At 45.7% G+C, this 23,859-nt stretch overlaps 1 protein-coding gene across 10 annotated transcripts in view; it reads right to left on the bottom strand.

The window, feature by feature from the left end:
• POMGNT2 (protein O-linked mannose N-acetylglucosaminyltransferase 2 (beta 1,4-)) overlaps positions 1-5,224 on the bottom strand; it is a 31,244-nt gene extending 26,020 nt beyond the window's left edge. For 4 of the 10 annotated variants that reach the window (XM_059847062.1, XM_059847109.1, XM_059847053.1 and 1 more), the window contains exons 1-2: positions 5,138-5,224; positions 2,771-2,894 (exon numbers count right to left, since the gene is read on the bottom strand). The gene's annotated coding sequence lies outside the window, so the exon portion shown is untranslated. Of the gene's footprint in view, positions 1-2,770; positions 2,895-4,779; positions 4,799-5,137 lie in introns of those variants that run through there. The other 6 variants (XM_059847071.1, XM_059847118.1, XM_059847091.1 and 3 more) reach the window with 4 other exon arrangements.
• Between the last annotated feature and the right edge of the window lie 18,635 nt (positions 5,225-23,859).

The following is a 23,859-nucleotide window of genomic DNA, read 5'->3' as shown; positions in this document are numbered from 1 at the left end:
ATACATGTTTTGCTCTGTGAGATGTAGTTGTGTGTAACTGCAAAAAACTACCACGTGTCCTTGTCCTCCCAATTACCCACACTTGAAAGTAAAAGGTATTTAGTCAAATATATTTTTAATTGGTAAAGCAAACAGACATGAATCTGAATGCACAGAGGGAAGGAAGACAGTGAAGGATGTGGTGTTACTTCATCATTGTTTAATAGGACAGGATAGTGCTCCAAGTCCTTTGGAAATCTGACAGTTGCTTTGAATACAAAGCTGTGACTGTGGTAGAAAACAGACCTACTCCCTGTCAGTGCACAAGGTGCACTCCACAGCTCAGGGCTGAGGTAAACTCTCTTCAGGCCAGTGTGGCAAAATCAGTTTCCACCAAGAAACCAGACTGATCCTATAACCAAGGAGTAGTTCTGTATATCACACAAACCTCATTTCCTTCCCCTAAGGACAGCTCCTTCCATTATAGACTCTCCTTTGCTGTTAATCAAAGTGAACCCTTTTCCTAAAAGAAACACCTGAGTGTAGGATTACTCCAGAGCGCTGTTTATTGTCTCCATCCAATCCATTTTGCAATTATCACCTTCAGCACAGAGAGAAAGCTACTTTTACATCATAGCCCTGAGAACAAAAAGCTTATGAAAAAGCCAATTCTCCCCTCCTCCTTGAATTTCAACAAGGAATATATGATTTTTCACTGTGCCTTTGTCATTTTGACATAAAAGAAAAAGTCAGTGACACTTTCAAGTTTTGTTGTTGTGCAACGGTAGGGTTTCAAATACTGCAGAAGAACATAATTACATTTATAGACACTTTTGACTGGAACTTAAATGTTGCAACAGCTATAATAGTCTCTTAGAGATAAGAAAAATAGGCATTTAGCTCAAAATGTATGTTCTGATTAAACTGAGAATGGACACCATCTTTTTACGGCACTGCCTTTTGGCATCTAAAAGTTTTTTCTATAAATACTAGACTATGATTTTTCAAACCATCAACTTCCTACCGAGAGAAAAATACACATCTTACAATTTAACCATTCTCAGTTGAAATATTGTAAAAGAGAAGGCATAACATATATTTAATAAAATGAATAGAAAGTCACTTCCTCCTATTCTGATATTTAATTATATCTCATTAGAATTGCAAAAAATAGTGCAAATCAAAGTCCATGAATCAGCTGTTTATTTATTTATAGGCATTATATAGTGCTCATCACCATAGCAACCAGGAACCTTTTCTTCTTCCTGTTCAAAGGAAAAGTTGTAATTTCAAAATGTGATCCTTTGATGTCACAGTGCAAATAGGTACTTAGGTCCTTCGCTGCAAACACTTTAGGCAGGTGCCTGAAGTACACCAACCAAGTCAAAGGTGCAATGAAAGAGACAGAAACAGAGAAAGGAGAAATAAAAGGAAAGGAACCATGAAACAAGTGAGAAAAAGGGAAAGAGTAAAGGGCTTTCTTAGGAAGATCCACAATGCACCATGTCCCACAATAAACCATGATCACCCCAGTACTTTTTACCTGTAATAACAAGTGTCTGGTTGATGGAGAACAGTCCAATTAATGAAGACCAATCAGCAAGTTCCAAATTTATGCTGGGGGCACTGGTGAATATTCTTAAGGAAGGATTTCTAAAAGGATAGTAGCTTAAAAATGAGGCTGCAGAGGGCTTTCTCCCTTTCGAGAGCAGAGAAGTCAGGAGCTTCACTTTGACTCCTACTCTATTCCGATCCCCCAGCAATTAGGCATTACCAAATTCCCACAGAATTAATAGACCTTTTTAAAAATGCCATCTGCTCACAAAACATCAAAGAAATGTGTAAATTAGAACACTGCTCCTGCATACACCATTATAGAATGAATTACTAGGTATGTCCTGCAATTGCAGTTTCCTCATGATACTGCTGGGAACTTCTTTTCAGACCCCCAAAAGAGACTGAAATTGGTTTTACGCTATTTCATCTGGCTCCTTCCCACCATTGCATAGATGATACACACAGATGAACAACATAGTGTTTCAGATTATTTTTAAAGCTAAGGAATTTCTAAATGGGACAGAAAGGAAAAAAAAAAAAGATATCTTTGGCCTGTTGTCATTTTGTTATGTAAGAGATATTATCATGAAAATTTCCTCAAGACACTGGTATGTGAAGTTATCATCTTCAATTTTGCATTTAGCTTGATACTAACTTCCTCATAAACCAATACTGTCCAAAGCAGTGAAATAAGGAGTGTTCAGTTGTTACTAAACTAAACACAGAAATCTTTACTCAAGACTGGTGGTTATTTTGTAGTCTTTTTTTATACTGTATTCTAAATAGGGCAGAAGCTGCATGTATGACAGCAGGAAAAGTGACAAGTTCCTTATCTGGAAAAGCACCAGCAGGCAGTGTTATCAGAGCAGACCAGCTCTTTTAAAGTGGATTGATGAAGCTATTTTTAAAAACACCTAATAACATCACAGAGGAGACTCTGATCTCTGCAGAGGTGAGCCGCACAGCTCGATACTCCTGGGAGGCAGCTAATGAAACTGAAGCTTGTCATACACAGACTGCGTCCAGTAATTGGCTTTGAACACTCCCAGCTGAGCCTCCCCCGTGCTGAGTTCAATGCCTGCTCACGGCTCGTGCCAAACGCAGGCAGAGCCGGCCGCTGTCTGGCACAACCAGGTGTGCGTGGCCCTCTCTCCCCTGCCCTGCCAGCACGCAGAATCTGCATACTTGGAAGGCAAAGAAAGAAACCTGCTTTCTTCCAGGCCCTCACACCTACCAGCTGGCTTCCAGGACAGGGAGACATAGTTGTGTGGGAAAGGTGGCAGAGTGGTGTCGAAGCAGGTGGTGTGCTGACGGAGAAAGGAACACATTCTACCACAGAAGGTGAAGGGGGGGAAGACCTAAAAGGAGAAGGAAGAGGGTCCCATGTCATGCCTTCATCCAGCACAGCAGAACCACCAACAAATGCTAACCCTCAGTCAGTGCTCTGTGACAATGCTGCAAAGTCCCTTAGGGACAGCTGCTGGCTTCCCCAGGAGGGCAGGTAGCAAAACGGGAGCATCACTCATCTTCCCCAAAACTCCACTCACCCTTCCTAGCCTACTCTTCCCTGACCTTTGTGGACCCACAGACCTACTCTACCTCTCAGTGTAAACTTCAACACTGAATTCTGCAACCACCCTAGAACACAACCTAAGAAAATACTCTCCCAGACTGTGAGAAGACTCTTTGTCCTCTTGGAAGAAATTTTATCTGCATAGCTGAGGATCTCTGATCTGGTTCTGGCTCTGTGGTTTACTGCTCTCCTTTGCGCCACCTTCTTTTTCATGATTCTTCCTGCCTCCCACTACATCCTAGAAAAATCCACTCCCTCATAGCCTAGATATACCCTGACTGGAAAAGCCATTTTAAATAGAAAGCAGTTTCTTCTGCTGAGAAAAGTCATCTATGGCTCTGATGACTTGATAGTTTTACTCGTGGAAGATGTCTAGGTCTCTATGTTTTAAAACACCTCCTAAAGACCTTGCTGAGTTAAAGCACAGGCCAGACACATTAAAAACTCTGAGAAGCAGCAACTGAATGTGGGTTAATGTCATAGGAAGACATTTAAACCCACAGCACTTATGGAACACTTTAAACCAACAACTTGTAAGAGAAAGGGGGTGAGAAAAAGGGGAATGAGAATATTCAATTCGCAGATGATTGAAGCAAACCTCAGTAAGTTCACAATGAGATGCAACTGAGGAGATGGGAAATTTAGCTGTAAAGAGATTTCCATATAGTCAATCCATTTTGCATATTGCTTAACAGAGAGTGGGCTCTAAGTAACTAGTTCCAAAACATTACCCAGGCATCTAGAGTGCATGTTCATGGCACACTTCGCAAGTGTTGGAAGCTGAACTCCAGCTTTGATGACAGCTAATTAAAACACAAAAGTGAGACTCCAAGTAAAACTGCCACCTTGCAATCATAAACCGTTCAAAATGCACTCTGGCAGAAAAGCAGACTGCAAGGCAGCTTTCCTGTATCTAGTTCACACATTTGGTATCTACCACGGTTTTGAAAATGACATTGCAAAATAAACACCCTGTCTTAGAGCTGATGTGTTTAGCATAAGTCAGATTTGTTTCAGGGAGAACGTCCTTGCAGAGAATAAGAGCTCTTCTGGTTCCCAGCTAAGTCAAGGCTTGAGCTAACAAGCCAATCAATCAGTTCAAGCGTTTTGAGACTGCTCTTAAAAGGAGCCGTTTCTGTTTTATTACCAAAGTCAGCAGTCACCGTTTAACAGTCAGCATTTGTCAATAGTTAACCAACTATGGCACTGGTGTGAAAACACTGATGCGTTCCCTTGGCTTGAGCAGTTGTTCAGATACAGTCCTTATTCTCATCACCAGAGGAGAGTGTGCCTCTCCAGTTTATTTATTTTTCCAAACATGAAGCCTTTATCTTCATAGCCCATTTAAACACCGGGTTAATTGAGGGGGGCTGGAAGGGAGCAAGGGGACCCAGCAGACACTGGTGAGCCCACCCTCGGAACATGCGTGTGCAATGCATCCAGAGCTGACACAGCCAAGAGAAACTTTTTCACCATGCTTAGTCAGCACGCAATAATTAAAAAGGTGCAGGGTGTGATAAACCCCACATCCCTATCCATTGGGGCCAAACTCGCAAATTCATTGCTAAGCTTTCAAAGCCGAAGACAGCTGTCGGGGGGCTAGGGGGATGGTGTCCCAAGGCACTCAGCCATCAAGGAAAACTGTCAGGAGAGCATAATTACATCTTTACCTGCCCCAGCAGGCTTTAAACCTGCAGCGCCTTTGACCTCTGGCGAGGTTATCAGAGTTGGAACTGAACAGCTGCCTGCTCCGCTCACCCTCACCCTCACCGCGGGCTGCCGGCCCGGAGCGCTCTCGCTGCCCGTCCGCGCAGAGGTGCCCACGGCCGCGGCGCCAGCCCCGCTCCGGGAGGGCTCCCCGGCTCGTCCGCCTCCCCGCCGGGGGGTCGCCGCCGACCACCAGGGACATGGCCCCGCTCCCCCATCACCCGCTCTCCCTTCGGGAAGAAGGCGACAGCCGTCACCGCCACCCCCCACGAACCGCCCCCTGCGGGAGCCCGGGCCGGCCCCCGCCCCGCGCCGCCTCACCTGCCGCCCGCGGCAGCGACCGCCCCTCGGCCCGGCCCGGCCCCGCCGCCCCGGCCGCCTCCTCGCTCACGGTGTCCCCGCCCGGCGGCGGGCGGGAACGGGGCGGGCGGGCCTGGCAGGCGGCGGCTGCGCATGCCCGGTGCAGGCCAAGGGCATTGTGGAGGCTGCAGTTCGCGGGGCCCTGAGGGCGGGCGTCCTGCTGGGGCGCTCAGCGCGCACCCTGTCCCCGCTCCTGTCCCCGCTCCTGTCCCCGCGGTCAGCGCACACCCCGTCCTGTCCCCGCTCCTATCCCCGCGGTCAGCGCACACCCCGTCCTGTCCCCGCTCCTGTCCCCATTCCTGTCCCCGCGGTCAGCGCACACCCTGCCCCCGGCCCTGCTCGGGGCTGTTCCGCGCACACCCTGCACCCGGTGCCAGCTCCCACCCCCCTCCCGCCGCAGCCCGGCAGGTTCTCTTCCCGGCTCTCTTCCCGGCCCGCCCAGCCCTTGCCTCCTCGGCTGATCGGTTTCCTGGAGCCCTCTGCTTTTCCCAGCCCTCTGCGTTGCCCACGTTCAGCTCCTCGTCTTTCTCCCAAATCCCCTTCAGCCTCCACAGAATCATGGAATCATCAAGGCTGGGAGAGACCTTTCAGATCATTCAGTCCAAGTGTCCACCCAGCACTACCACTGTAACCCCTAAACCACTTCACCCAGCCCCAGCTCCAAGTGTCTCTTGAACTCCTCCAGAGATGGTTGCTTCAACACTCCCCGGGCAACCTGTTCCAATGCCTGACCATTCTAACAGGGAAAAATTTGTTTCTAATAGCTTATATGACTCTCCCTGGTCCCAGCTCAAGAGCATTTCCTTTAGTCCTCTCATGCTAGGCATGACAGAAGAGACCTGCCCCCACCTCGCTGCAACCTCCCTTCAGGTGGTTGTAGAGGGCAATGAAGTCTCCTCTGAGCCTCTTCGTAGGCTGTACCTCCCATGACCTCCCTACACTGTCCTACCTCTGTCCCTCTGGGTCTCTTTCTGACCCTCTGTTCCCCCTGCCCGACAGGCTCCTTCCTTGCTGCCCACACTCCTTGCCCTCTTCACTCAGAAAGAGGTGGTAAAGCAGAAGGCAACCATCCTTAAGATGAGTACACACCTCCAAATCCACCAGGAAAACCTGACAGATCTCAGGCGCCTGCATCCTTGGTGGAGGAAGGCTCCTTCCCACCAGGGAAATTGTGACAGTGGTGGCAGATCTCATTTACATAGTGGTGTTTGCTGTGGTAAGGCTTCACCAGAGCAACCCAGAGACTATTACAGCTTGAAAAAAACACCGAGAGCATGCTGAGCCTGCAACAGGAGGCTGGATCACCTGAGCAGGTGGACACGTGTGTGTAACAGCACCTCTGCTCCCAGCCTCTCCCAAAGTCATTGGGGCTTTTGTCATCCACTTCACTGAGGCTCATGGGAGCTCCCATTTCCAAACCCATACAGAGCTCTCACTCAATGGGAAGGACAGCTAGAGGTTTGGTAGCATCTTTCACATTTGCTGGTGTTTGTATGCATAGCTAAATGCTCCCAGAGTGACAGGACTGCTAAACATGCATGCAGGAATTTAATATAAAAGTTAAACCATTGAAAAGTTTGCTCCTGAAAAGCTGATAATCATTTGGGGGAAATCAAATTTAAAAGCTTAGTGTTCCTTCCTCCAGCCTCTTTTTTCTGCCTTACAGATTTTGCAGCTAATAATCTGAAGAAATAACTTGTGTTACAAGAGATACACACAAGAACTGAGGGTTTTCAGGAATGCTTGTTGCTACTTAAAATTTAATTTTGTTACAGTCTCTGTGAATTCTAGTGTTGAGCTCCCATGGACTGACAAAGCAAATGTCAGGCTTCTGAGATTTGTTTTTCAGTTTGTTCAAGAACTACTACACTAATGAGCTCCATTGCAAGAGATACCATCTACTCTGCTTCTCATTAAGTTCCTTAGTTATAGTCCAGTCTTGGATAGACTTCAGACTGCTGGGCCCACATCCCTTTAACTAGAGCAACAGTACCAAATAATCATTATCATCGTAATTTTCATTATTTCATTGGAATTTTCACTGGAATAAAAAGTCACTATTTCAACAATGTTTAGAGATATCTATTAATCTTTCCAAAGCGTTTGTGAGTAGAAATCCTGACTAAGATTTCACAAACACCTGCTTGCATATTCACGTAAATGTTATCTGCAGTGCTACTTTTCCTCCTTGCTATGAAATATTTAATGAAGCAGTCAAAAGCCAGACACTACAGTAATTTGAATCAAGTGGCCAGTCACGTATCGCAGACGATGAATGGCTAAAGACACAGACATAATCATTCGAGAAAAAAAGAACACCCATAAGCTGAGATGTGTTTCTATGAAATATTCATAGGGTTGTGGTGATTTATTGTCATGTCTGCTTCAGAATAACCTGCAATGGGAAAAAGAGCATAATCTGATAAACTTTTCATGCAGAACAGTTCATTCATTATTTCTGGAGTAAGAACTTTATGGACCCACATCTGTTTAAGCACATCGTCTGTGCGGGGTAGGGATGTGTTTTCCTTAATGCAAGGTTTTACAAGGGATACCTATTGGAAGCAGTGTGAACATGCTAATGGCAGAGACAGCCCCTTCAGGTGCCCGGGCACAGGTGCCTGGTGCAATTTTGGACAGTTTAGGTTGCCCAAGACATCTGCACAAGGCTGGTAGATGCAATGGGATCTATAAGAAGACACAGCCTGGCCTGAACTTGAGCTTCAACATAATGTCACACAGGTACATTGCCCAAATCACTTCTGATGTGACCATTCAGGGAATAAATCAGCTTTTGCAGACACAGGCAGAGGATAGGCTCCCAACTGGGAGCTAGAACTTAGCTTTTACAATTAAATAGGCAGAACTGTATCTCCAGCCTGAAGCAATTGGAATGTTTTCAACCCATACTTCCTCTCCTCACATCACCTTCTATACCTGTGCTATAGCTCTCATGGACACTCTCTTTGAATGTTAAAATACCAGAGGGTTGGGTCCTGGAAGTTGGCTCCACCCAGCAGAGTCACTGATGTGCCTGCTCATGAGCATCAACACATGGGACTGCAGCAGTCCAAGCGTTGCTCAGCTGAAGTCAACTAGATCCACTGGCTTCTTTGTGGTGTGTCTCTGTGTGAGGCTGCCTCAGCTTTTTTGGCCATTTACCTAATGCCTCTGCTCTCCCTTGCTTTTCACTGCCTCTGTGTGCTGCACAAATTGTGGGCACTTGTGCTCTTATCCTTTCCTCAACAGGCCGGAGAGAAGGATCTACTGGGATCTTGCTGGGATTTAGCCACTCAGATATTTTAAAATGTCAGCTTTGTGAAATGCATTTGGTGGGGTTAGTGGGACACACAACCCCAAGGGGTGTAGCAGTCTGCCTGTGGTGTAACCAGAGCCCAGCAGAGCCTGTGGGCCAACCAGCTGATACATAAAACTGGATGAGCACCAGTGATTCCAGTCTTCTAAGAGGTAATAAGCAGTATCTGTGGAGTATGCTGCTGCCTAATCATCCTGCCAAGGAAAACTGTTTCAGCCAAAATCATAAGTGAAGCCATTTGGGACTGAAGGCACCATGGAACTCTCTGCATATCCGCTCAGCATATGCTAAGAGGGACTTTGAAAGTGCTGTATGCCTCAAACCTCTCTTACAAATTCATGTAATTCACTAAAGAAATTATACATATTCATGTCATTTTACCTCAGGACTGTGAATTTGTTTGGAGGGGATAAATGCATTCTTGCCTCCAAAGAGCAAGATTTCATTAAACTGTCTCTCTTTTGGAAAAAGCAAGCAGTGACCCCAATCTCTGCAGTACCTGGCAGCCAGTAATAGCTGTATCATGATCAGTATCTGCCCTCTAGTAGCAATTTTTCACACACTGATGTCGAACACATGCAGGAGTAAAAAAAGAAATAAATCTGCTGCTGAGCAATGCTGCCACTGAAATGACTTGTTCCTACGAGGTGGTGAGGACACTGGGTGTTCTGAAAGCACAGCTCTGATCCCAATGTTTCTCTCCTTAAGCCCAAGGGCTGGGTAATTGCTGGCGTTGCCAAAGATGGTTAAGGTTTTGTTTATCTTGTTGTAGGTAAAATGAGGTGAAATGAGCACATGTGCTGTTTAACAGCGGAGCAAACATGACTATTCTATACAAAGAGAGATCAAAAAAGGACTTCTAAGGATGACAGTTAAAACTATCCACTAGTTTCATGGTGATCCTAGGAGAATAAGAAGACTTCCCAGTCCCACTAGCAGGGCACCAACCTCTGCTTCTGCTGCTAGCAGTGGGATCCCACGGAGCACAGAAGTGAGCAGCACGTGGCAATCCACACTGGCATGACAGCAAAGCAATGGAGAGAGTAGCTCTTTCCTAGCTCCTTCTGGAGTGGTGACAGCTTCTGCTTGGTTTTTGGAGTAGTCTGCTTGGTTAGGAATGCAGGACAGTTAGATAAGCAAACACCTGATTTATTTAGCCATTCACTTATTTAACAACATGGTACAGGCATTAAGCATTATTAAGCAAAAAAGAATTTTTCCTTATAACAGTAAATCCATTAATCTACTTGAAGTAGATGTTTCTGTTAAACACAGAAAAAGACTTGCACTAAACTAAATTAAACTGAATGTAAATCTCCACAATGCAAAAATGGAATAAGTGGGTACTAGTGACAATGAATAAAAGGACAGGAAAATGGAGAAATCCAATGGCAGTCGGCATCAACAGATGTGCCAAAAGCTCCCTTGTATGACAAAATGACTGTCTCATGAAATATTAGCAACTATCCAAAACTGGGAAAGTGTGAAAATCTTGTTGCTGTATAAATTATCTAAGACACTCCTGCCAATTATAGACTTGCTGTGAGGAAGAGAGACATTGGTAATCATGACAGCAACTGTTCAAGTGTCGTGTGAATATTCTCGGGCGATTATTCAAATCAATCATTTCTTGTCCGTGTAGGAAAGATTCATCACTCTTAGTACTTCGTGTCACTCAGTGACTGAATTGATGGTGCTCTGCTATCTGTGGTGTTGTCTCTGTGTAGTCTGCCTGTTTAAGGTGACAGCACTGTCACGTATTTAACTGCTGAGGTGAATAGCTGTCCAGCAGAAAGTAGGAGAGCATGGGCCCTGAATCCATGAGAAACATTAGATAGGTTGTAAGAGACCAGTTCCCTTCTGCACTGAGCAATGTCCCACCCAGAGGCATTTTTGGAAGTGGCAGGAGCAATGCTGGCTGTTGCCACTGTGGCAGGGCATGAGAGGGCTCCAGATGCAGAGGGAATGCGATCCACTTAATCACTCTTCTTCCATACAGGATGTTTATGAGACCTGCTAGCCATGTCTTGTCATTACAAGTCCTCCAACTTCAGTGCCTGGTATCCCTGTTCATTAAGAATGACTCCTATATTTGATGATGTTCTTGCCTCTTGCTTTCCCAGCCCTGTATGCTCTGACCTACCCTCTCACATCTGCTGTTCTCCATAAAGAGGGCCTCCTATCATTACAACTTCTTTCCTCTTCCCACCCTTCCTGGCAGGAATTTCTCTAACAGAGACCTGTGTCCTGCTTCCATGAGAATTACTGTTGGTAAGAGACATGACTGAAAATGTGCAATGTGTCTGTTGGTTTACCAAACTGTGTACATAAATTTTGATCTTTGACTTGGCTTGATATGTCTGGTCTTACTTTCCTTTTTGTATACCGTGAGGTATAATTTATCAATTCACTTCGTTGTTTTTAATTAATATGCCCCATCTATTTCTTCTGTCTCTTCCTGTAAACTATGCCTGTATAAAGGCTGATTCCAGCCCGTTGTCACAAGGGGATGCATTAAAGCTGCAGATCTGCCTTTGCAAAGCCTTAAGCACCTGATTTTGTAAATTAAATAAAATACCATTTACATGTTACTGCTAAAACTACCTAGTATCAGCTGGGTTTCAGTACCACAGGGCTTCCCTGCTTCTGTTTGAGAAACAAAACTAACACCAGCAAATGGCAACATGAAAAAGAATTTGTTCTTTATTAAAATAACAAAACAAAGTCTTCAGAGAGGAGTACTTTCCTTTTTTCTACATGTAAGTGTTTGTACCAAAATAAAAGAGCGTTTAACTCTTCAGGCTGGTGATAACAAATAAAGATGTGGTTCACCTCGACTTTCACATGCTCTGTCTCTCTTTTCAAAGAGCTTCTTTCCTTTATTCATGAGCTCTTCAGGGACAGGATTTTTAACAGTTCTTTCTGCCAACTTGTGGTTAGCAGAATATTTGCTTTCCTTTTTTTTAAGCATGTGTTGTGGCTCCCAAGTATCCATCTGTAACTCTCTGAAAAATATCTGGTAGCTTGCGGCTAGAATATATTCTGGGATGCCTAGTTTATCACTGGTTAGCTGAAGTTTAAACTGACCCCTGAAATTCACCAAGATGAGCAGTCCTTTGGAGACCCTCTCTTCAGCCATCTCTTCCAGGTCACCCTGCTGAAATCCTGAGAGATTATTAACATTGGTACTGAGCCATCACACAGGAGAGAATTTTTTTTTTTTTTTTTTTTTTTTTTTTTTTTTTTTTTTTGCTTTAAGACTGCTTATGCCACAGATCATCCTCACTCCTTGGATCCCTTCTGTACCTCTAATGAGATATGAGGCCCTTCGTTCATGTAAGGTTTTGGCAGTGCATATCCAATTTTTAGAAAGTTATTTTACAGGAAAGGAATCAGTTTTATGTGTTGCACCTCCATAGGAGAAGTGTGAGGTCTGGACATAGAAGATAACTATCCCTGCTTTACTTGATGGTTGAACAGTCCAGCCTCTTGCTCTCTAGAGTATCTGCTTTTTGTAAGATGTGAGCTTTACCCCAGTGTAGCATAGCCTAACTTTTGTCACCTTCATTTAATGACACACAGATATGAAACAAGGAGGCATTATACCTCCTCCCAAGACTGCAGCTTGAGAGCCATGTCCATCCTGCAAAACAATGGGAAACATCAAGCCTAATGCTAAGAAATCCTTGCTTTGCAGCCCAGACTTCCTTTGGGACAGTTACTTTCATTTTCAGCAATTTGTTTGGTTTTGCATGCATGCATAACCCTTATGGTTCCGAATCTGAGTGGGGATGAGATACGATTCCTCTGCTCCATAAACCCCACTGCCCACTACCTGGGGAAGTGGTCATCATTCCACCCTTCTCCCACTTGTAGAGGAGTCTGGACTAGCTGATTCCTGGATAAAAAGGTTCAGCTCTTTCTTCTCAGTGAGAGCAAATGCTCTCTTTATATTTTCCTCTGAGTGACAGAGAGTGGAAACTGATTGTCCTGCTTTTCAGGATGATCCTGCTCCAGGCCAGCCAGAAGGCAATGCCAACCACCAATCCTTGTGTGGCATTGTTTTCAAGTGGGCATGTTTGGTCTCAGCGAACTTACCCACAACTTAGCTAGAACCTTACCGTCCTTGACAGCAGCCCTAGGTACCACAGAAGTGAACTGGGAGAGCCAGGCCAGGTAATAAAGCTGGCTCCCTTGGATTGGATTATGTCTGCCCCAGGAAGTATGTTCCTATGAGCTCAATTTTTACCTAGCATAGCAAGTTAAATGAAACCAAGGCAAAGAATAATGCTCCACTTCCGTGAAAACACAGGGCCTCAAGGATGTAACATGAATTCAGCAGCTGTTTGCTGGAGAATTCATACAGAGGATGCAAAAGAACTCTCCAGGATGAGAGCAACATGGGTATTCTTCCCTTCCCTTCCCTTCCCTTCCCTTCCCTTCCCTTCCCTTCCCTTCCCTTCCCTTCCCTTCCCTTCCCTTCCCTTCCCTTCCCTTCCCTTCCCTTCCCTTCCCTTCCCTTCCCTTCCCTTCCCTTCCCTTCCCTTCCCTTCCCTTCCCTTCCCTTCCCTTCCCTTCCCTTCCCTTCCCTTCCCTTCCCTTCCCTTCCCTTCCCTTCCCTTCCCTTCCCTTCCCTTCCCTTCCCTTCCCTTCCCTTCCCTTCCCTTCCCTTCCCTTCCCTTCCCTTCCTTCCCTTCCCTTCCCTTCCCTTCCCTTCCCTTCCCTTCCCTTCCCTTCCCTTCCCTTCCCTTCCCTTCCCTTCCCTTCCCTTCCCTTCCCTTCCCTTCCCTTCCCTTCCCTTCCCTTCCCTTCCCTCCCTTCCCTTCCCTTCCCTTCCCTTCCCTTCCCTTCCCTTCCCTTCCCTTCCCTTCCCTTCCCTTCCCTTCCCTTCCCTTCCCTTCCCTTCCCTTCCCCTTCCCTTCCCTTCCCAACCCTTCCATTCCCCAAACCTTCCCTTCCCAAACCTTCCCTTCCCAAACCTTCCCAACCAACCTTCCCTTCCCTTCCCAAACCTTCCCAAACCTTCCCAAACCTTCCCAAACCTTCCCCAAACCTTCCCAAACCTTCCCAAACCTTCCCTCCCAAACCTCCTTCCCAAACCTTCCCAACCCAAACCTTCCCAAACCTTCCCAAACCTTCCCAAACCTTCCCAAACCTTCCCAAACCTTCCCAAACCTTCCCTTCCCAAACCTTCCCTTCCCAAACCTTCCCAAACCTTCCCAAACCTTCCCAAACCTTCCCAAACCTTCCCTTCCCAAACCTTCCCAAACCTTCCCAAACCTTCCCAAACCTTCCCAAACCTTCCCAAACCTTCCCTTCCCAAACCTTCCCAAACCTTCCCAAACCTTCCCAAACCTTCCCTTCCCAAACCTTCCCTTCCCAAACCTTCCCTTCCCTTCCCAAACCTTCCCTTCCCAAACCTTCCCTTCCCTTCCCTTCCCAAACCTTCCCTTCCCTTCCCTTCCCTTCCTTCCCTTCCCTTCCCTTCCTTCCCTTCCCTTCCCTTCCCTTCCCTTCCCTTCCCTTCCCTTCCCTTCCCTTCCCTTCCCTTCCCTTCCTTCCCTTCCCTTCCCTTCCCTTCCCTTCCCTTCCCTTCCCTTCCCTTCCCTTCCCTTCCCTTCCCTTCCCTTCCCTTCCCTTCCCTTCCCTTCCCTTCCCTTCCCTTCCCTTCCCTTCCCTTCCCTTCCCTTCCCTTCCCTTCCCTTCCCTTCCCTTCCCTTCCCTTCCCTTCCCTTCCCTTCCCTTCCCTTCCCTTCCCTTCCCTTCCCTTCCCTTCCCTTCCCTTCCCAAACCTTCCCAAACCTTCCCAAACCTTCCCAAACCTTCCCAAACCTTCCCTTCCCAAACCTTCCCTTCCCAAACCTTCCCAAACCTTCCCTTCCCTTCCCAAACCTTCCCAAACCTTCCCTTCCCTTCCCAAACCTTCCCTTCCCAAACCTTCCCTTCCCAAACCTTCCCTTCCCAAACCTTCCCTTCCCAAACCTTCCCAAACCTTCCCAAACCTTCCCAAACCTTCCCTTCCCAAACCTTCCCAAACCTTCCCAAACCTTCCCTTCCCAAACCTTTTATTTTTTTTTTTATTTTCCTTATCTTTTTTTCTTTTCTCGTAGTGGAAAACATACAGCATTTGCCTGTGTATTTGAGCAGGGAGTTTGGCTCCTTCCATTCATGTCACAGCAAGACAGAGCATCTCTCAGGATCATTTCCCTGCTCTTTCAAAGCACCACTGTGTGTGAGCATGCCCCAGCTCTCCCCTCATGCACTTTGTGTTGACAGAAAAATCATCTCCATCTGAAGCTGCTCCATCTCCCTGCTCCAGCCCCCTGTGAGCTGCGGCTGCCTTCCCCCTGCTCCCTCCCTTACATATGACACATCCCATCTCATTTATATTATTAAAATTATTTCCACTGGGTCACCTTCTGCTTCACGCCTGAAATGACAGAGAAAATTAAGCTCTTCCTCTTGTGCCACTTGGATTTAAATTGTAGATTTTAAATCTGTCCTCACTACTCCATCCTTTAATTTTCCACAGGCAGCGCCACTGCAGCAGCAGCTCCTAGTGACTGCATTAGATGTTGGGAAAAAAAAAGAAATCACAGGCACATCGACTCATATGATGTTGTGATGAGTGAGGAGGATAATAACAAACATGCAGTACTCCAATCACCCACTGGGTCTCTTTCCATTTTCTTCACAGAAAACCTACACAGCCCGCTGTGTGGAGTATGAAAAAGGTCGTATCAAAAGAACATCTGCACATTAGCGTAGTGATTAGCTTGTTGAGTAGCACCCAGTGGTGAAAGGGCTTTTATCTTTTTTTCCACGCACAAAAGTGATGGGTCACGGGAAGGGATGCTTACACTGAAGTCAGACCTGATGTCTGTTGTGACTTCTCAAGCATTTCATCAAAAGTATTTCTATGCAGGTGAGTTTGGCAAAAGGGATTGGGCTGTTTAATGTAAAGTGCTGAACTTTTTTAGGAAGTGTAATTGCAAATACTGTTTCACAGACAAAAATGCTGCCAGGAATGAGTAATTCTTGGTATGGGTTGCAGACAATACAGTAAATATGCAAACCAATACTTTGGAAATTGTGTCTTACACTTAAGCTTGATTTAAATGCATGAAATCTTTGCAGCTTTCTGGTATTTCCTAGTCTTTACCATTGTCTTTCTTTATTACAGGTCTGAAAGAAGCTGCTGCCATATGGAGAGCTGGAGCAGCCAAGAGTTATATTCACCAGCAATGCACAATTCAAAGCAATTAGAAGCTGCCAGTCCTCATGGTCCTAGACCAAAGCTAACCTTTGTAGCAGCACTATTAGCTCTTCTTGCTTCTTTTTCCAAGTCAGATGGTGTTGGCACTCTCTTGTGACGAACACTGGATCAGATGGTCTGAGGGGTTACTCCTGATGGCAGTTCCTGTGCTAACTCAGTGCAGCTGCATCCCCAGTTACATTCAGTTCAGGCGACAGAATGATCCTCTGCATTTTTTCACTGTGTACAGCTCAGATCTGATGGGTCTCACCTGAGTACTGGACCAGGAATGGAAGAAAGGAGGAGCCTTTGCTCTTTCTTTGGGCAAATGACTGAGCTATTCCACAGAGAAGGCTACACTATAAAAATTAATCCAACTCTTTCATAGTGGCTACTGACTAAATACACAGCTGTTTAAAGAAGCACCAGGCTATCTGTTCAGCCTTCCTTGCAGCACATCCTTCTATCCAGAGCATACTCCAGAATGTGTCTGGGCAGCGAGATGGATAAGACACTCTGGAAAGATGAAAGCTATTGGATTAGAATTTTTGTCCTAGGGCTGTAATAGAAATCTTTAGTAAGCAAAGCCCAGGCATGAAAATCACATTGTAGCTTGAAGATGAAGTCCAATTTTGAGCTGAAATTCACTCCCTTTAGCGGTCTCAAGGCCGAAGTATGCACAGAGACTCTGTAAGTCCTATTGTCAGGGTGTTAGCAGCACAGAGATCCCTCTACTGGTTCCTCTGTACGTGAATGAATTGGATCCAGAGCACGAGCAAAAGCTCATGTCAGAGCACTGCTGTAGGCATGTTTGAAGACAATTTTACCAGTTCCAAAATAAAAGATTAAAAGAAAATCTGACCAGAGGAGTGCTGACACATTCTGAAAATTTAGAGGTGAAAGGGATCTGGAGTCTTTTAATAAACTGTTCTAAAAGTAAAACTGCAAAATACCACTATTCTGCATGGAAACCTCAAGGCATGTTTTCAACTTTGAATCTAACTTGCAGACTGTATTCCTCTTCTGTTTCCTTTTACAAGACATAATGATATTCTGCCTCATGAAGAAGGTCCATGCAAACTCCTCTGAACTGTAAACATCTGATTCTGCTGATGGGACTCTTATGGACAAATTTATGCTGCAGAACTAATCTTCAAACAGATAGCAGATGTAATGTGTGACTGTGATAGTTATAGTCCAAGGCTTTCTGCTGTGGCTTTGGTTCTAGATCATTAAATCCTGTAGGATTACCCACGAAAGCGGTCTTAGTTCTCTAACAACATACAATCTGCTCAAGGACAGTCTTCATGCAGAATAAGGAATGGAATAAGGAACCACAGGCAGCAGTCTGAGACCAGGCAGCCTCAGACAATAATGCCCCCTACTGATATTTAAACAATTCCAGGGGAAAGAGATGTCTCAGAGAGCTGGCAATGGCAGCAAAGGTGATAAAAGCAGCAAGAATGCATGTGAGGAGAGCAGATAGACAGCTTGAAGCTCCAGACAATTAAAAGCATAGCACAGAGGAAAGTAACTGCTCAGCAAAAAATCATATTTTGAGAAAAGGCTGCTTTGAAGATCTTGTATTTTAGGGGGAAGGACCTCAGTTGCTAAAAGTTAAAATTTAGCATTTCAGCTGCCACAGAAGCCCACAAACTGTCTCATCCAGGCCAAGGGAACTGTGGGCTTGGGCTGCTTGGGAGCTGCAGGAGCACCATGAGCTCAGCTCACACCGAGACGTTTGCAGACCCACATCAAGGTTGGTATTACAGACCATGGTCACCTCACCTGGGGGGAAACTGAGACAAGATGGTAGTGACATCACTGCAGGTGTAAGCGTGTACAGGTAGGCAAATTACTTCCTTTCTAATTAGGGTTTCTGTAATGCCTGAGTCCTCTTACTAGCCCAGCAGTTATCATTCTTTACAGCCAAATGCTGACAGCAATTTCATTGCCTATGAACCACTACTTTTAACAGCTTTACTGAAATTTGGTGTTGAAACTTGGGTTGCTCTGCTTTATGTTCCATTATTTTATGTAGAGCAGGTGTTTCCTGTGCTTCAGAGGAAAAACATTTTATATTTTATATTGAGTATCTGTAGCCAAGGAGTTACAAACTTGTATTTTTAAAATTAAAATAAAGCTCAGATATTTCAGCAAAAAGACTGCTGCTTAGTTTCCTCATCTTCCCAGGAACAAAGGCAGCCATTCTGTTACATCCACTGAGAGCCGGCCTTGGCTCGGAAGAGCACTCCTGTAAAATTCCTGTGAGGTGCCATCGACTCTGTGGCTCAGTGGAAGTTGCTGTACTTCCATCCACACACCTTCAGCAAGTCTTAAATCATCCTAGGAGCCACATCCATGCAAAAAATACAAGGATGAATATGTAATTTTCTTGTCACATGTATCTGTGGTCTAGGGGGGAAGGACACCCTCCTCAGCCACAGAAAAGCTGTTTGCTCTCTGCTGATCAGGGCGAGGCATTTCAGTCAATATAGTCCTGTGGACTGGGAGCCTCAGGGCAAGAGAGAGGATCTGGCTCTGATGCTACCCTTAGGTGAGTTACTTCCCACTGTAAACACAGCCAGTGTTTCCAAACAGCTTCTTCCTGCCCATAGACTTGCTTGGGGAGTCAAGGTAACTTGCTGCTAAGTTTGCTGTGGCAGCCTGTCAGCATCAGACGAAGACAGCATTTGCAAAAATAACAAGACACCCTAAGAAATCTGAAAAGTGAGGTTGGATTTTACTATTACACTACCCAAAAACCACTGTGTATTAGTCTGCCCTTGAGAATACATTCAGACAGTGAAATCCAGTTTCCTTATCATGTGCAGTTAACACTGTGAAGTTAAAAACCTCGGTGGCTTCTTAAGCTTTTATCACTGGATTTATGTCAGCAAAATAGCATGGAAAGTGTATTCAAGTGGTTATTATGCACCACTCTGATCAGGCCACATAAAGTTGTATCTGGCACCTTGCATGCAAAGGAAATCTGCTTTTGATGGAAACTAATGCATGGTTAATTTGCTACATTAGCATGTGATAATTAGTACGCAGGGCTTATGATGTATTACAACTACATCTTAGTATGCATGCATGCAAATAGACACATAATACATCAGTGTGTTAAATGCAGGCATCTCTAGGACAGAAGGTGATATAAACAAATCTAAGCAGAAGTTTTGGACACAGAATGAGGGCTGCATAATGAATGCCTCAATTTACAGTCCAATAACGTATTATATATTCCTCTGCACACCCTGAGCAGTGTGCATATATTAAAATCTCTAATCTGTCTACTTTCATATGCGTGAATATATTAGGACTTTCTGTGGTTCTTTCTTTTTCAAATGCACAGTCCAGGGTCACTTAAATAGTTGCAGCTTGAAGATGAACACTGTGGCTGTGTCAGAGCAGGACATCTCATCACTCTCAGTTCTGTGCATCTGTAACCATGGTGACTTTGTGGCTGCAGCTTTCCCCAGACTTGGTGTAACCTGGGGTGGATAAAGGCAAGCTTCTCCGTCTGCTGCGGATGTCACGTACAGCATCTCTTAGGATACATTTTTAATTACCATGTTCTCTTAATTACTCCTTCTGATTTCCCTGGTGAATTGCCTTTCTCGAGTTTCAGTGACTCATTGTGAAACCAAGTGATATCTTTGCTGTCTTCAGTCAGGAAAATTCATCCCAGACCTCTGCACCTTCTCAAGGACAGCACTTGTCTGAAAAGCAATGCAACCTGGTGCTTTGTGCTTGTGGCTACCACGCAAACATTATGTTTTACGAGTGCAGATTTCCTTCCCTCAGCTGCTGGCCTTGCCAAACCACACTGGAGAGCATGGCTGTCCTGTCCAAAGTGGCATTTGAGCTCAGCCCTGCTTTGGCTGCAGGCTGGCTGAGCTCAAGGTGGGCTCCACAGTAACATCTCCTCTCAGGGATGTGCAAGGACTGCATGGTGGTGACTCCCAAAGAAGTGCAAAGGTGACACGTGGCAGGGTGTAAGGACAAGGGAGGCTCTCATCACCCCCTTGGCCATTTGGTCCCCTCCACAGCCGTCATGCACTCTGGAGATAGATTCATGGGCCTGTGGGACATGGTGCCATAGAAAAGCTGTCTTGGTGTTCAGGGGGGGAATCTGTGAGCTGCCCAGCACACATATCCCACTCACAGGGAGCTACAGGCAGCAGTCTGTAAGTCGGCAGTGTGTAAATCTCACCAGCCCATGCTGAGAGGGGGCTTAGCCAGGCAGTGTCCCCTGTCACTGCAATCTTTTTAGATTGTTCTGATACAGCACAGTGTGCTGGGACCAAACAGCTCTGGGTTTAGCCTTTTATTTGACAAGGTACATTGCTAAGAGCTGTAATTTATCTCTTTTGAGCAGTCACTGCTCCAGGTGTGTTAAAGCCACCCCTGGGCAGAGGTCCAGGCAGCACAAGCCCTGCACCCCGGGGTTTACAGCCACACAGCACGGGACTGAGCAGCTGGGGAGGGACAGTGCCAGACTCTAGGGGTGTTTTTCTCCCAGTGTACCTGGGGAGCTTGTCTTCAGCTTGGCCTTCAAAAACTGCAAAGTCACCTTACATTGCAGATTAATCGGCATTTAACAGAGCAACCACATATTCTTCCACTTAAACTGCACAAAACACAAGCGGTAACTGCACTATTTCTTTTTTCTACCTGGGCAGTAATAGATCTGCTTTTCATGAAGTCATCCTTAGCTGAGCCATCTCTGTAAATAGCTGAGCTGCTGAGGTGCATTATTTATCACCGTCAGATGTTTAGCACACGAACCCGAGCAGCAGGCGGCCATGGGATCACCTTCTCGCTCGGATGGGATGAGGGGGATTTATGGTTGAGAGCTGTGCCACGGAAAGAACACACAGTACTTGTTAATTAAGGACAAGCAGCTGAAGACCAGTACTGCTGCATTTCTGACAGAGGGCAGCATTGAGTTTTTTATCGTATAAAATAAAACCCCAACAAAACACTTCTCGGCACTCCAGTGATTGCGCAGTTCAGAAAGAAGAAAAGCTTGTCACTCGCATTTTTCAAAAAACTGTGCTATCAACTGGCTTGTAACTAAAATTTCCTTTTAAAGCTGGCTATTTTTTGAGACTGTTTTGGCAGATGGAGGGCAGGGTTGGGGTTGTTTGCTCACAGCTTCATGGAAAATGCTGCTTTCTGGTCTGCCCCTTGCCAGGCCTTTGCTGCTTCTCCTCTGCCCAAGACCATGAAAGTCACCAGAACTAGATACTACCTGGGCAGCCTTGTCAGGGAAACATGTCCTGTAACTACCAGCTGCTGTACCCCTGTTTTGGGGGCCTGTGGAAAGGAAGGGTCTAGGGGTACTGAGAAATCATCTGGGGAGCCACCAGCTCCTGCTGCAGACAGTAGTTTTGTGAACCATCTTTGGACTTGAATCCCTTTCCCACTAAAATGTCTGTTCCCTCCTGAGTTTTAATAACACCAGAGAAGAGTGAGGGCATCCCCACAGCTGCAGCAGGAGGGGATGCTGCTGAATGGCACCCTGGGCAAACGGCTGGACTCCAGGAGTTTTGAAGGAAGGATTTAACTGGTGCAGTGTTTACAGACACTGTCTCTAACTCTCTGTTTTCTGTTAGAAGCACATCATTTTTCCCCTGCCAGCAAGGAATCAATTAATTTAATTCCTGACCAACATAATTTATGATTAGAAACAATCCCTGATGTGGGAATTTACAGCAAAGTCTGCATCTAACTTTCTAGTGTTCCCAGCCTGTTTCATCTCTGGGCTCTGGCTGCACATCCATTTGTAATTGAAAGGAGGCAATTCCTATATGAAATTGCTGGAAGAGTGGGTGCACCATGAACTTGACAATTGGAAACTTGCCCACTTAGGAGAAATTTTCCAGTAAATGGGGATGTTTCCCAAAACCAGTGGGTGTGAGAGTGTGTGTGTTATCTGCTGCAATACCGCCTCCCTGTAGGCATTTTCATTATAAGTTTGGGAGAGAACTGCTGCATATTCCATCTTTGCCCTGTCTCATTGATATTCATTCATTCTCCAGTGGGCTTAATGTTGCTGTCTGCACAGGGGAAAAAATTAAAATAACAAGACAAGGAAATAATAGAAGAAGGAGGTGATTCTTTTTTAAACTTTTTTTGTGAGTGAAGACAAGGATTCATTCGTCCCAAGCCTTTGTTCTGGGAGCCCTCGGCACAGCAGTTGTCAGAGCAGGTTGCAGGAACAAGGTATTCAAATGCCTCAGAATACATCTATAAATCATGTCACCACTTTTCTCTGCAGGAGCCAAAGAGTAGGAGGGAAGAGAGATGAGAACAGGGAACAGATCAAACAAGCAACCTTCGGAGGAGACGTCAGCCCCACCATGATCCTTGGTGTGATATGAACATCTTTGAGGGTTCCTGTAGGTAGTTTTATTTGTCTAAAATAGGATGGACCCTAAGCAAATATTGATGTGTCTCTCCAGTGGCTTTCAAAATATTGAAAGTTCTTTGCTCATGTGGACTGAAAGTCTTCAAAGGAGCACAAGTCCTCTTGACTTGCAAGATGATATGAGCACCTATGTCACATGTCTGCTTTTAGAAATACTTCTTGCAGTACAGCCAAGGTAGACTGATGGATATTGTCCAGCTGTCCCAGCAGGCAGAAGTTGTGCAACCCCTCCAGGCTAAAGGATATTTGGACAATGAAAGGGAAATGAGGATATTCCTGCCTCACCCAGCCCTGATTACTTTAGGAAGGATGCAAATGTCTGTACAGCTTTAACTAGAGGTCAAACAGAGCCTGATCAGGCCAGGGTCTGTGGAGGGAAGTTCAGCTAAGTGGTCAGGTTTCACAAGCTGAGTATGAGAGTCCTGGGACCACTTGGTGCTCCTCTGCCATAGGCTGGGGCCAGGCAGTGGGGTTGCTTCCCAGCTCTGGTACCTGTCATGCCACACGGCCAGAGAGCCCAATGTGGGCACTGCTGACTGTCTGTGGAGCTGGTGGCCAGTCACCATGGGGGGAGAGGCTGCTGGTGGCCAGTCACCATGGGGAGAGGAGCCCTTCTGGCTCCTTGGGCCCCTTGTCCCCTTCCATCCCCTGCACATTGCCAGTGACTGTCTTTCCGCTGTAATCTCTGCCAGATCTCATTCCATGTCTGGTCACCCCTTGTGGCCTGAGGTGTGTCACTGGCTGCCATTGCTGTCCCTTTGATCACTGCCCACCCCAAGAGGACCTTGAGCAATTGTGTGCTCAGAGCAGCATACCATTTTGGCTGTAGCTGCCTACTTTGGAAGGGGTCTTTGTCTGGGTGAAATCCTTGCAGGTCTGCTGCTTTCACCTATAAACTGCAGTATTTGTACAGAGAGGTTCATGACAGGCTTTATGGGTCTGGTTTTATGGGCTTTTAGGTGCTGTGCTTCATTTGTGCCTTCACCTGCCTTGTCTGCCTTTCTGCATGTCTGGGATGTGGAGTGAAAAGTTGTTGAAGTTCATGTTAGCCACACCATCTCCCTATATGCCGTAACTACTCCAGCTCAAGACTAAGGACAGCTTAAATTTGAACCTGCTTGTATTTGCACCTGGAAGGAGAGCAGATTACCCACTTCTATTCTATGAGCTGTGCAGGAATGGAGAGATCAGAGGCACCAAGAGTTCAACCAAGTACAAAACTGTCCATGGCACTACCATGCTGCTGTCTGTCAGATGCATGAGGACCAAGCTCTGCAGGCACCAAACCCAGCAACTCTGTTTATCTTCTGTGCAAATCCAGAATACTACTGGTTATCTTAACCTTAACCTACCAGATTTTAAACTTTGGGTGGAAAGAAACCTTCTGAAGGTGGCAAATGCTTGCAGTTTTGTTGGCAACATCCTTTAATGACCTGCAGCATTCCAGATGTAGGTCATGTTTACTACATCAAATGCAGGCAAACAGCAACAATACAATTTCACAGAATAAACCACAAATGTTAAGCAGCAAAAATGTTGCTGTTCTAGATTAAGCAACTTTTAAGCCCCAAACAGACAAAAAATTAGTCTTTCCTTTTTCACAGCTCACCTCAAGATGACTGAAGCATTTATTGAGTGCTCATAACATACTGTCTGATTGTAGTATCAAGCAA

Source organism: Haemorhous mexicanus, chromosome 1 (assembly GCF_027477595.1).
Source record: "Haemorhous mexicanus isolate bHaeMex1 chromosome 1, bHaeMex1.pri, whole genome shotgun sequence".
NCBI classification, from domain to species: Eukaryota; Metazoa; Chordata; class Aves; order Passeriformes; family Fringillidae; genus Haemorhous; species Haemorhous mexicanus.
This window is presented reverse-complemented; position numbering and strand designations above follow the sequence as displayed.